At 36.4% G+C, this 13,498-nt stretch overlaps 1 non-coding gene across 1 annotated transcript; it reads left to right on the forward strand.

Annotated features, from left to right (window-relative positions):
* The first annotated feature begins 13,390 nt into the window (after positions 1–13,390).
* On the forward strand, positions 13,391–13,498 carry LOC112725551 (small nucleolar RNA R71). The gene has a single exon (XR_003164652.1). It is a non-coding gene; the product is annotated as a small nucleolar RNA R71 (small nucleolar RNA).

Here is a 13,498-nt window from a genome sequence, read left to right on the forward strand (position 1 = left end):
AATTCATTGGTGTCCGTATAATTAAACTAGCTATTTTTGTCTTATTTTGCTATTAAAATATTGTAGGGAATATTTTTCCTGAAAAGGTTGATTACAACAAGCTGAATCTAGCAGACAAGAAAATATTTGATAGCGTCAAAAATATTTCCTTGGCAACTTTGGCCAAGAATGTGCTGGATATGGATATAGAAGGGGAGGAGAACCAGAAAAATTCAAGAGGACTTTTGTTGTCTTCATACAAAAGTGCTTCTTGCTCCCCACAACAATAAGTGTGGCCTCTCCAATCCACAAGCCACCGATCTTTCATGTGGATAACATTAGGGAATGGGATTGGGCAAAGCATGTTCTCAACTTCTTAATGAAAGGAGTTGAAAACAAGAGAGAGTGGAACAAACAGTCTGTTGATGGCTGTGTCTTTGTATTAATATTGATATACTTTCATGAAACAAAGTTCTCCCGCCCATTTGCACCCAAAGCTTCCCCTGCACCATGGGTGGCCTATTGGACAAGGGAAAAGATTATTGAACGGATTTCATCCGAAACAACACAACCATTGGTAAGTACTATACTAAAATTCCCTAAAAAATTTGTTTTAAAATGCTTTTAGGTTATAATTAAATTATTTGTCCTACTTACAATTGTTAGTTTTGTTCATTTGAATGTTGCTACATTAAGAAATATTTTTCTTGATGAATAAATAGTTGTTAATTATTTTTTGCCATATGAATGTTTTTTGTTCACCATATGAATTTTTTCGGTTCGGTAGGATTACTTTATTCGGTTCACCGAATTATTAATTTATTATTTTGATGATTAACTAATTAAGACCTTGTTTCTATTTTAGGGACTTCTGTACAAAAAGCAAAAAAGAAAGAAAAAACAAAAACAAGTAACTTGGAGAAAAAAGAAAAAGAAAATAAAATAAAAAAGAAAAATGTTGAGACGGATTCTTCTTCAGAAGAGGAAAGACTTTCCAAATCTGAATCCGAAAACCAGTAAGTTTAATTTTCATATCAATTTCATTTAATTTGTATTTGCTTAAATTTGTTCTCATGCAATTTTTCTTATGTATTGCAGAGAAGAAGAAATCAAAAAACCACAAAAAAAAAAAAAGAAAATAACCATTGAAGGTTGTTAAAAAACAAACAAACAAACAAAAAAATAAAGCCTGTGCCTATAGATTCAGAGAGCACAAGCGAATCTCAAAATGAGTAAATATATTTGTGGATTGCATATATATCTATTTTTGGTTCGGTGGGCTTCTATGTTTCGGTTTAGCAGTTTAATTTATTTCGGTTTGGTGTTATCTTTGGGTTTGGTTGTCTTCATCGTTAGTGTCTTGTCTCCAGTATAAATTCAATGTGTTTATCTGTTTTACAGAGAAAATAAAACTGAGAAAATACCCATAATAAAAAGAAGAAAACAACCAGAAAGGGCAGCAAAAGCACCAACCCAACCTGAGAATGAGTAAGTTTCTCGAATCATATTTTCTTTTACTGATACTTAGATTTTAGGTTTCTTGATACTTATTTTATGAACTTTCAGAACTGAACAAGAAAAAGGCAAACATTGCTCCGGACCAGTTTGACTCTCCACAGGGACAAAATGATTTCTCTCAGACGTAAGATTCAATTTATTATTCCCGAATTCTTTTTCTTACTTGGCATACTTTTGCTACAACCTTTTGTAATTCCTCTATATTCAATTACTAATATTTATTTATATTGCTTAGGGTGCCAACTGTAAATATTGATAGTGAGCAAGTCTTACAGACACAAGGAAGCTCTACACCTTCTATAGATGCTGCGAGCAATACCAGGTAAATTGGTTCACTGCATATTGTATTTTCGGTTTGGTGGTTGCCCAAAAATGAATTTAATGTCTTTCTAGACCACTGCTTTTAATCTTGGTTTCTAATTTTAATTTATTATTTTATATTTAAGAAAAATATCCCTGAAAGCCTGGTCAAATATTCTAGAAAAAAGATAATCTTCCCAAAAAAGACATCTAAAACTCCACAAGTGTAAGTTAAAAATATTTATGTTACTCTTTTAAATTTAGTTAATAATTTTTGTTTAATTAATTACAAGAAAATTGTGTTTAAATGTCACTAGAGCTGCACCTGATTCTGAGTACAAATCGTTGAGTTACCATAACAAACTTGTTCTGAACCTTTGGAAATGTGAGTGTTTCAATGTGCAAATTCCTATTTTTCAAAACAAATTCTAATTATTCTAATTATTCAACATTAACTTTATTTTTGTTTACATTCCTTAGACCTCCTCTTGCATTGTCTCTTCCAAGTTCAGTTCAGGAAGAGTTGATGAAGGATGACTTCATGTATGTCCCTCCATAAGAGGAAACACAACAAACATCTAATAATGAGTAAGTTAATAAATATTTATTCACCACATGAATCTTGTTTAATGTTTACTACTTATAAATGGTTTAATTATGGTTCAGTTGAAACCAGAAATGAATACAATCTGTTCTTGTCTTTGGACTCTCTTCTGCTTATTACAGCTGCCCTCAAGAAGCTGAAAAGCAGGGTGTTACAGTATCTCTTACAAGTTCTATAATTGAAGACATAATGAAAGATGACTATGTGTATGAAGTTTCCAATGAAGAGTAAGTTTCACATAAAAATTCTTTTTATTAATTTTAATGGTTGTTATTGAATTGTTTTCTATTTAATGCAACAGTCCTGCAAAAGAACAAGAACAACAAGCCCAAGAACCAACGGTGCAACAAGAATCAGAATAACAAGCACCTGTTAATGTGTAAGCATTAAATTCTTTAATATCACTTTTGTTTAATATAATTTCGATTCACTGTAAGTTTGGGTTTTGGGTCAATATAGGTTTAGTTTTCGGTTCACTATAATGATTAGTGTAATTGCTGTTAAATATCATTGTTAAATATGATAATAGTTTGGGATAATTATAGAAATCTTTACTGTTTAATGCAATAGCCCTGCAAGAGAACCAGAACAACAAGCCCAAGAACCACCGGTGCAACAAGAATCAGAACAAGAAGCACATGTTAATGTGTAAGCATTAAATTCTTTAATATCACTTTTGTTTAATATAATTTTAGTTCACTATACGTTTTGGTTTTGGTTCAGTATAAATTTGGTTTTCGATTCATTATAATGATTAGTGTAATTTTTGTTAAATATCATTGTTAAATATGATAATAGTTTGAGATAATTATAGAAATGTTTACTGTTTAATGAAGTAGACCTCTGGAACAGCCCTACGACGAACCAACAGAGCAACAATCCAAAAAGAAGAACCTGTTGATGTGTAAGTTTTACAGCTTATATAAATATCGATAATGTTTACTACTTATACATGGTTTAATTATGGTTCGGTTGAAACAAAAAATTAATTTAATGTGTTGTTGTCTTTGGACTCTCTTCTGTTTCTTATAGCTGCCCTCCAGAACCCAACAAGTAGGGTGTTACGGGGTCTATTACAAGGTCTGTTATTGAAAAGTTTTTCAAGGATGCCGATGTCTATCAAGTTTCTGATGAAGAACAATCCAAAGAACCTCTGATGGCACGACAATCAGAAAAAGAAACTCTAATCTTGTCATCATTTGATAGGTATTTTACTTGTTTTTCTTTAATATCATTTTTGTTTAATATTATTCGGTTTACTGTTAGATTGGATTTTGGTTCACTAATTGTTTGGATTTCGATTCACTATATTGATTAAGTATCATTTTTGTTTAATATCATTGTTAAATATCTATCATCCTGCAGTGCTGCTCAACCCAGGGAAAGGGAAGATGAAAGGTCTTCCTTTAGCCTTGGGATAAGTCCACCAGCATCTCAACCAACTCAGCCCTCTGAAGAGAGTGATTCACAGCTTGACATCCTAGCAGAGGTGGTGGTAGAGGCTGGAGTGGAAGCAGCATTAAAATTTGCTGAAGGAACATCTTCAGAACCAACCATACAAGCAGCTCAAGTTTACAAAATCCCACAGAAAAAGACAAAAATCATGAATGAGCTTATTGAAAAGTGTTATCATTGGATGACAAATGTAAAACAGACAAAAGATGGTACCAATGAATATGAACGATTATTTGTCTTAAAACATGAGGGACTCTACGTGGGATTAAGAGAATATTTCAGGTCTCTAAAGCCCGAAGAACAAGTGCATGCCGTGGTAAAATCCTTTGCTAATTGCGTTAACATTAATAATTTTTTAAAACACTCTTATATAGTATGTCTCATAAATTTTTATCCTGTAGGTGGTTAGTATACACAGCTTGATTCTAAACGAAATAAAAACTAAGCGGTATCAAGAACAAATATACATTGTGCCGATGGATATTGTGGTAAGTAAATTTCTTATTCACTGCTTATTACTTTTTGGTTCAGTGAGAATGTTAGTATTGGTTCACCTTATTCTTATGTCTTCTTTTGAGTACTTTTGGATTAAGAAAACTTTTCTCTTGAAGATTGAATATTTTTCCCATTTTATTCAGCATATGATTTTTGTTTGGTTCAGTAAAAAATTATTTAACTGATGTTGATTTTGCAGAATTTTATTGTGGGAACATATGACGACAAGTACTATGATAAGAGCACTAAAAAAGTCCACAGTTTTAATATTCAGCAGTATGACCACTACTGGTAGTTTATTGACAAAAGGAAACTTGCATCCCATCTATTTGTAAGTTGTAATATTTAAAATTCTTTGATAATTCTCTTGTTTGCTATTGTTTCCACTGAAATATTTTATAATTTTTTGAAACTTCAGCTATTTGTCCCAATTTATAATGGAGGGCATTGGTGGTTGTGGATTGCTGATGTAAACAATAAGAAATTATATGTCCTTGACCCTATCAACAAGGACCCAAAAAATATACCTGATTCGAGAAAGGAAATAAACAAATTTGTTGTAAGTTATTTTCTTGTAAATTATTGAAATTATTCTGTACATGAGAGGAGTTTGGTTCACTGTTTTTGGTTTTGTTTATTTACTTTCTCTGTCTCTTTCAGAGTTTAATAATTTCCCAGATGAGGGTTACGCTGGGGCAGAACACTTAGTAGAGGATGCACTGGGAGAGGAAGCAGAGTATATCCTATTGAATAGTCAACGTACAAGGTAAGAATCTTTCTCTTATATAGTGCTATTTTTAATGTGTTTTATTTTATATACTAATGATCGTATTATACTCAATTCTTGCTTAGCTATGATTGTAGAATATTCATAATGAAATGGCTAGAAATAATAAATCCACAAAAAATAAAGAGCGGCAAGAGATATAAATATAAAGCTTGGACACAAGTAAGTACTTTCTAAATTAATAAACTTATTTCTTTTCTTATTTCATTCAGTTAAGTTAATATTGTAACTTAAGCTTTGAAGTTGGTTGTTACTATGTTCAATAGTTGTTTTCCATGCAGAAAATACTATTCTTGTTGATTGAAAATTGATCACCATTTATTCACCACATATAAAATTTTCGGTTCGGTAGCTCATATAATTTTGATTCACCAAGCGAATGTTTTTCGGTTCGGTGGCTCTTATAATTTTGATTCACCAAGTGAATGTTTTTCGGTTCGGTGACCTCCTATTAATTTGTTTAGGTTTAGGGTTACTGTGATTCCATTTTTATAGTAAAACTAGGGCTTTGAATTAAATTTGTTGTTATTTAATGTGGTTTTGATTTTCTTGATATTTAATGTGTTCAGGATGTAGGGTTATTGTGATTGCATTTTTACAGTATGATTAAGGCTTTGAATAATATTGTTCTTATTTCATTTGGGTTCATTTCTTATGTAACTAATTCATTTCAATTGAAATGCAGAAACAAATTAATGACTCCAAATACCAATATGGTCCACATTTTCTGTTACATGAAATGAACAAAATGAGAGACCAAGTAATTTCGAAATCTGAAGCAATAAGACTCACCAAGTTGTCTACTTTCCTCTCCAGCCTTTATTGTAAATACACATCTGGGATTTAGATAGCAAATAGAATATACTAGTTGTAATTAACAATATTTTGTTTAACTTATTTAAAGAGCAAAAAATGCATACTTCAAATGTATATAGGTAAATTGTATGTATCAAACAATGCTTCTTTCAAATGTATATATGTCAATGTTAATGTATATATCTATTCTTAATATCAATGTATGTATCAAATGTTAATATTTATATATCTGTTGGAATTGTGTGGCTGCTATTTTATTCCAAGTTCTCAGTGACTGCAATCACTGTATTTATGAATACATTTATAATCCAAAAGAACAAAGTGAACCGAAATTAATACACTGGACGAACTGAAAAGGTAGAAACACACTGAACCGCTAAACCCTGAACCCTAAACCCTAAACCCAAAACACTAAATCCCTAAAACTTAAAGCCTAAACCTTAATCCCTAAAACACTGAACAACGAACCCTGAACCCATAAACCCTAAACCCCTAAATCCTAACCCTAAACCCTGAACCTGAACCCTGAACTCTGAACCTAAACCCTAAACACTGAACTCTGAACTCTAAATGCTAAACACTAAACCCTAAACCCTTAGAATCCTAAACCCTTAGAACCTTAAACCCTGAACCCTTAATCTTGAACCCTAAACCCTCAGCCATGAAAAGGTGAACCGAAATTAATTCACGGGGCAAACCAAAATTTTGAAACACATTGAACCCCTAAACCCTGAACGCTAAACCCTAAACACTAAACACTAAATCCCTAAACCCTAAAACCTAAAACCTAAACCCTAAACCCTAAAACACTGAACAATGAACCCTGAACCCAAAACCCTAAATCTCTAAAACCCTAAAACCTAAACTCTAAACCCTAAACCCTAAACCCTAAACCCTAAACCCTAAACTTGAACCCTGAACTCTGAACTTGAACCTTGAACACTGAACTCTGAACCCTAAGCCCTAAACCCTTAAAACTCTAAAACCTTAATCCTGAACCCTAAACCCTCAACCATGAAAGCGGTGAACTAAAATTAATACACGGGGCGAACCAAAATTTTGAAACACACTGAACCCCTTAACAATGAACCCTGAACCCATAAACCCTAAATCCCAAATTGTCCCACGCCCAAATAAATTTACCCGCCTCCAACGTCACTAAAATAAACGTGACTTCCACGCGCTTCATTATAAAAAACAAAATTCTTCTTCAAAACGCACAAAACCTATCCTTCTCTTCAAATCTCTCTCAAAATCTCTCAAATTTCAGTCACGTTCTCTGCGAAAACCACTACTGCAGAAGAATAGCGAGAAGATTTGGCAACGAACAACCACAAAAGAACGAAAACAGCAACAGAGACTACCAAAGGTATGAGAAAACTACTGTTCACTTGGAATCTTACAATGTCGCATTTTTTCTAGTTACATTTTAGGTTTCCTAGATTGATTTGCTTCGTTTAGAAAGTTGAACTATTGTGAATGTATTTTTACAGTATAACTAGGGCTTGGAATGAAATTTGTTGTTCTTTTCATTCAGTTCAGTGGATAGTGTAACTAGGGCTTTGAAATTGGTTGTTACTCTGTTCAGTACTTCTTTTGCATGGAGAAATACTATCATTTAGCAATAGTGTTCAAGAATATGAGTCAGGAAAAGAAAGCTATAGTTGAAGAAATGGGATTCAGTACCCTGGCACATATCCCAGAAATGAAGGTATCTCACGCCCTCTTAAGAGAATTGATTGATTGCTATGATGAGTATCATGGTTGCCTAAAAAATCTGCATGGAAAAATATACATAACACCTGCCAAGGTAGCAGCTGTGCTGGGGATAAGTGGTGCACGAAATTGTGTTGTCCTGTTCTTTGTACTTGTGTGAGATTAACAATATATAATTGTATTGAATCCTCATTGTGGCTCTATGTGTGGACACAACTCCGTACAACTAACTAGCAAGTGCACTGGGTCGTCCAAGTAATACCTTACGTGAGTAAGGGTCGAATCCCACGGAGATTGTTGGTATGAAGCAAGCTATGGTCACCTTGTAAATCTCAGTCAGGCGGATATAAAATAATAATGGTGTTTTCGAATATTAATTAATAAAATAGGGATAGAGATACTCATGTAAATCATTGGTAGGGATTTCAGATAAGCGAATGGAGATGCTTTTCGTTCCTCTGAACCTCTGCTTTCCTGCTATCTTCATCCAATCCGTCTTACTCCTTTCTATGGCTGGCTTTATGTGATACATCACCACTGTCAATGGCTACTTTCGGTCATCTCTCGGGAAAATGATCCAATGCCCTGTCACGGCACGGCTAATCGTCTGGAGGCATCACCCTTGTCAATGGCTTCATCTTATCCTCTCAGTGAATAATATGCTCACGCACCCTGTCACGGCACGGCTATTCATCTGTCGGTTCTCGATCATGCGGGAATAGGATTTACTATCCTTTTGCGTCTGTCACTAACGCCCTGCAATCGCGAGTTCGGAGCTCGTCACAGTCATTCAATCATTGAATCCTACTCGGAATACCACAGACAAGGTTTAGACCTTCCGGATTCTCTTGAATGCCGCCATCATTCTAGCTTACGCCACGAAGATTCTGGTTAGGAGATCTAAGAGATACTCATTCTAGCTTAATTCATGTAGAACGGAAGTGTTTGTCAGGCACGCGTTCATAAGGGAGAAGGATGATGAGCGTCACACATAATCATCACCTTCATCACGTTCTTGGGTTCGAATGGATATCTTAGAAGCGAAATAAGAAGAATTGAATAGAAACAGTAGTACTTGCATAAATCTTTGAGGAACAGCAGAGCTCCACACCTTAATCTATGGAGTGTAGAGACTCTACCGTTGAAAGTACATAAGTGAAGGTCCAGGCATGGCCGAGATGGCCAGCCCCCTATTGTGATCTAAGATAGCATACAACTGAGTGAAGATGCCTAATACAATAGTAAAAGGTCCTATTTATAATAAACTAGTCACTAGGGTTTACATGAGTAAGTAATTAATGAATAAATCCACTTCCGGGGCCCACTTGGTGTGTGTTTGGGCTGAGCATAAGTGTAGCACGTGCAGAGGCCATTTGTGGAGTTGAACGCCAGTTTCTATGCCAGTTTGGGCGTTCAACTCTGGTTTTGGATCCTTTTCTGGCGCTGGACGCCAGATTTGGGCAGAAGGCTGGCGTTGAACGCCAGTTTACGTCGTCAATTCTTGGCCAAAGTATAGACTATTATACATTGCTGGAAAGCCCTGGATGTCTACTTTCCAACGCAATTGGAAGCGTGCCATTTCGAGTTCTGTAGCTCCAGAAAATTCACTTTGAGTGCAGGGAGGTCAGAATCCAACAGCATCAGCAGTCCTTTTTCAACCTCTGAATCTGATTTTTGCTCAAGTCCCTCAATTTCAGCCAGAAAATACCTGAAATCACAGAAAAATACACAAACTCATAGTAAAGTCCAGAAATGTGAATTTAACATAAAAACTAATGAAAACATCCCTAAAAGTAACTAGATCCTACTAAAAACATACTAAAAACAATGCCAAAAAGCGTATAAATTATCCGCTCATCACAACACCAAACTTAAATTGTTGCTTGTCCCCAAGCAACTGAAAATCAAATAGGATAAAAAGAAGAGAATATACTATAAATTCCAAACGATCAATGAAACATAGTTTCAATCAAATGAGCGGGACTTATAGCTTTTTGCCTCTTGAATAGTTTTGGCATCTCACTTTATCCATTGAGGTTCAGAATGATTGGCATCTATAGGAACTTCAGATTTCGAATAGTGTTATTGACTCTCCTAGTTCAGTATGATGATTCTTGAACACAGCTTCTTTATGAGTCTTGGCCGTGGCCCTAAGCACTTTGTTTTCCAGTATTACCACCGGATACATAAATGCCACAGACACATAATTGGGTGAACCTTTTCAGATTGTGACTCAGCTTTGCTAAAGTCCCCAATTAGAGGTGTCCAGGGTTCTTAAGCACACTCTTTGTTTGCTTTGGACCTTGACTTTAACCGCTCAGTCTCAAGTTTTCACTTGACACCTACACGCCACAAGCACATGGTTAGGACAGCTTGGTTTAGCCGCTTACTTAGACCAGGATTTTATTCCTTTAGGCCCTCCTATCCACTGATGCTCAAAGCCTTGGGATCCTTTTTATTTGCCCTTGCCTTTTGGTTTTAAGGGTTATTGGCTTTTTCTGGTTGCTTTTTCTTTTTCTTTCTATTTTTTTTTTCGCCTATTTTTTTTTCTGCAAGCTTTGTTCTTTGCTGCTTTTTCTTGCTTCAAGAATCATTTTTATGATTTTTCAGATTATCAAATAACATGTCTCCTAGTCATCATTCTTTCAAGAGCCAACATATTTAACATTCTTAAACAACAACTTCAAAAGACATATGCACTGTTCAAGCATACATTCAGAAAACAAGAAGCATTGTCACCACATCAATATAATTAAACTAAGTTCAAGGATAAATTCAAAACTCATGTACTTCTTGTTCTTTTGATTTAAAACATTTTTTTTTAAGAGAGGTGATGGATTCATAGGACATTTATAACTTTAAGACATAGTTACTACTACTAATGATCATGTAATGAAGGCATAAACATAGATAAGCTCATAACATAGAAAACGAAAAACAGAGAAAGTAAGAACAAGGAATGAGTCCACCTTAGTGATGTCTTTGAGCTCTTCTATGTCTCTTCCTTGTATTTGTTGCTCCTCCTTCATTGCTTTTAGATCTTCTCTGATTTCATGAAGGATGAAGGAGTGCTCTTGATGTTCCACTCTTAGTTGCTTTCAATAATTGTGTGGAAGAAAATGTATCCCCTGAGGTTTCTCAGGGATCTCTTGATTTGCAGTCAAATGTTCTACCACTGAGCTATAGACCATTGATGGAAGCTTTTGTCTTCCCTTTCCTCTTTCTAGAGGTTTCTCTGGCCTTAGGTGCCATCAATGGTTATGGAAAAAACAAAAAAGCTATGCTTTTACCACACCAAACTTAGAATGTTGCTCGCCCTCGAGCAAAAGAAGAAAGAATAGAAGAATAAGAAGAATATATGGAGGAGATGGAGGGAGATGTGTATTCGGCCATATGGGTGGGATTGGGTGGGAAAGAGATGTTGAATTTTGAAGGAAAGTGGGTGTTTGGATGTGAGTGGTAGAGTTAATAGGGAAGAGTGTTTATTGGGAATAGAGGATGATTGAGAAGAGAGAAGGGGGTGAGTGGAGGTAGGTGGGGATCCTGTGGGGTCCACAGATCCTGAGATGATCCTGTGGGGTCCACAAATCCTGAGGTGTCAAGGCATTTACATCCCTGCACCAATTTAGGCATGTAAAATGCCCTTGCACACAACTCTGGGCGTTTAGCGCCAGGTTGGTGCCTATTTTGGGCGTTCAACGCCCCTTTGCTGCCATTTCTGGCGTTGAACGCCAGAACCATGCTTGTTCTGGGCGTTCAGCGCCAGGATGCTCCCATTCTGGGCGTTCAGCGCCAGAACTATGCTCTGTTCTGGCGTTTGAACGCCAGACAGATGCTCCTCTAGGGTGTGATTTTTCTTCTGCTGTTTTTGATTCCGTTTTTGATTTTTTTTTGTTTATTTTGTGACTCCACATGATCATGAACCTAAGAAAACATGAAAAAATAATAAAAATAAGAATTAGATAAACATTGGGTTGCCTCCCAACAAGCGCTTCTTTAATGTCAATAGCTTGACAGTGGGCTCTCATGGAGCCTCATAGATGTGCAGAGCTTTGTTGAGACTCTCCAACACCAAACTTAGAGTTTGGATATGGGAGTTCAACACCAAACTTAGAGTTTGGTTATGGCCTCCCAACACCAAACTTAGAGTTTGACTGTGGGGGCACTGGTTGACTCTGCTTGGAGAGAAGCTTTGGCTGCTTCCTCTCCATGGTTGCAGAGGGAGATCCTTGAGTTTTGAATACAAGGGAGTTCTCATTCCATTGAAGGAATATTTCACCTCTGTCAACATCAATCACAGCTCTTGCTGTGGCCAGGAAAGGTCTTCCTAGGATGATAGATTCATCCTCTTCCTTTCCAGTATCCAGGACTATGAAATCAGTAGGTATGTAAAGGCCCTCAACCTTTACTAATACATCTTCTACTTGTCCATAAGCCTGTCTTCTTGAGCTGTCTGCCATCTCTAGTGAGATTTTAGCAGCTTGCACCCCATAGATTCCCAGTTTCTCTATTATAGAGAGGGGCATGAGGTTTATTCCTGAACCAAGGTCACACAGAGCTTTAAAGATCATGGTGCCTATGGTGCAGGGTATTATGAACTTTCCAGGATCCTGTCTCTTCTGAGGCAATGTCAGTTGATCCAGATCACTTAGTTCATTGATGAACAAGGGAGGTTCAACTTCCCAAGCATCAATGCCAAATAATTTGGCATTCAGCTTCATGATTGCACCAAGAAACTTGGCAGTTTTCTCTTCAGTGACATCCTCATTCTCTTCAGAAGAGGAATACTCATCAGAGCTCATGAAGGGCATAAGGAGGTTCAATGGAAGCTCTATGGTCTCTAGATGAGCCTCAGAGTCCCTTGGTTCCCCAGAGGGAAGCTCCTTATTGATCACTGGACGTCCCAGGAGGTCTTCCTCCTTGGGATTCACGTCCTCTCCTCTCCTCACAGGTTCGGCCATGGCGCTTATGTCAATGGCCTTGCACTCTCCTTTTGGGTTCTCTTCTGTATTGCTTGGGAGAGTACTAGGAGGGATTTCAGTGATCCTTTTACTCAGCTGGCCCACTTGTGCTTCCAAATTTCTAATGGAAGACCTTGTTTCATTCATGAAACTTACAGTGGCCTTAGATAGATCAGAGACTAGATTTGCTAAATTAGAAGCATTTTGTTCAGAGTTCTCTGTCTGTTGCTGAGTGGATGATGGAAAAGGCTTGCTATTGCTGAACCTGTTTCTTCCACCATTATTAAAGCCTTGTTGGGGCTTTTGATCCTTCCATGAGAAATTTGGATGATTTCTCCATGTTGAGTTATAGGTGTTTCCATAGGGTTCACCTAAGTAATTTACCTCTGCTATTGCAGGGTTCTCAGGATCATAGGCTTCTTCTTCAGAAGATGCCTCTTGAGTACTGTTGGATGCAGCTTGCATTCCATGCAGACTCTGAGAAATCATATTGACTTGCTGAGTCAATATTTTATTCTGAGCCAATATGGCATTCAGAGTATCAACCTCAAGAACTCCCTTCTTCATAAGCGTCCCATTACTCACAGGATTCCTTTCAGAAGTGTACATGAACTGGTTATTAGCAACCATGTCAATGAGTTCTTGAGCTTCTGCAGGCGTTTTCTTTAGGTGAATAGATCCACCTGCAGAAGTGTCCAGTGACATCTTTGATAGCTCAGATAAACCATCATAGAATATATCCAGGATGGTCCATTCTGAAAGCATGTCAGAAGGACACTTTTTGGTCAACTGTTTGTATCTTTCCCAAGCTTCATAGAGAGATTCACCTTCTTTCTGTCTGAAGGTTTGAACATCAGCTCTAAGCTT

Source organism: Arachis hypogaea, chromosome 11 (genome assembly GCF_003086295.3).
Source record: "Arachis hypogaea cultivar Tifrunner chromosome 11, arahy.Tifrunner.gnm2.J5K5, whole genome shotgun sequence".
Taxonomy (NCBI): domain Eukaryota; kingdom Viridiplantae; phylum Streptophyta; class Magnoliopsida; order Fabales; family Fabaceae; genus Arachis; species Arachis hypogaea.